The sequence below is a fragment of the Mastomys coucha genome, unplaced genomic scaffold, assembly GCF_008632895.1.
Source record: "Mastomys coucha isolate ucsf_1 unplaced genomic scaffold, UCSF_Mcou_1 pScaffold15, whole genome shotgun sequence".
Taxonomy (NCBI): domain Eukaryota; kingdom Metazoa; phylum Chordata; class Mammalia; order Rodentia; family Muridae; genus Mastomys; species Mastomys coucha.
In genome coordinates this window covers 10930452-10931564 of record NW_022196897.1, presented here as the reverse complement: position 1 = coordinate 10931564, position 1113 = coordinate 10930452, and positions in this window count along the sequence as shown.

Genomic DNA, 1113 nt, shown 5'->3' with positions numbered 1-1113 from the left:
GGGCCATGCTAGAATGCCCAGGCACAGCATTATCTCAGCCTCAAACATCTAGAGCCCTGGCACCAAAGAACAAGGAGCTCCTGGAGAAATTTTAAAGAACATAAAGACTCTGAAGCTCCAGGGAGACCAGGCTGGGACCCAGTGGCTTGGAAGCCTGGGCCACATTATCCTCTTGGCCTCAGAAATCCAGAGCCCTGCCTCCAAGGACATGGAGAAAAGAAGGGGATAGGGAAAAATAAAATTCCAGGACAGGACTTAAGCCTTCTGGTTGACCTCATCAAGTGCCACCAACCCTGTAATTTGTCTCAATAGGGAGCACAGCAACTAACATTGCCCACATAGATCTCCCAATACAACCCAAACCTGACACCATCTCCAGGATGCAGGAGGCACATACTGGCTTGTTGAGACTCCCATTAATTCTTGCCAGCTCAAGGCAGGCACTTCCCTGTCCTTTGTCATCAACCAGGGTGCTGGAGCAGTGTGGAAACTTGTCACCACTGTCGCTTGACAGTCTCGGTCAGCCAAGTAAACCAATACAGATACCTCATGTGCCTCCACTCACTCCAGCTCAGGGGGTCACTCAGCCATGCACGACGGAGCAGAGTACCCACCACTTCTCCAGAGTGGTACAAACGGTCCCCGTTGTCCTGCCTGGACATAGTGAACACAAGCTGGACTCAGGCCGAACCCCTCAGGTACCCAAAAAGTATGACAGGGAGCTGTGAAAACAGGCAAAATCATTCTCTAAGTGAAAGTATGTGACAGGCTAATCAGTTAGCCAGGCAAGGCACAGGTACAATTAGGGGAACATAGCATCAAAACAGGGTGTGAGGGAGGGAGGCAGGGATTTCTGTTCTGCATTATTTAGTCTCCTTTTCAAAACCATGTAGCCACCTGGGGTTTGTTGTTACCTTCTAGTATTTACTACTGAAAGACCACTGGGGGAGACCCCCACTCAAATCTCGGGAGGATATATACCCAAGGAATCATGAGAGACCACATCTTGATGTAATTACGAGAGGTATATTTTAATTTCAGGACACCCTGGTTCGGCACCACAGTTATCTCACGCAGAAGATAATGGAGCCGACCACGAGGCTTGAAAGTTAG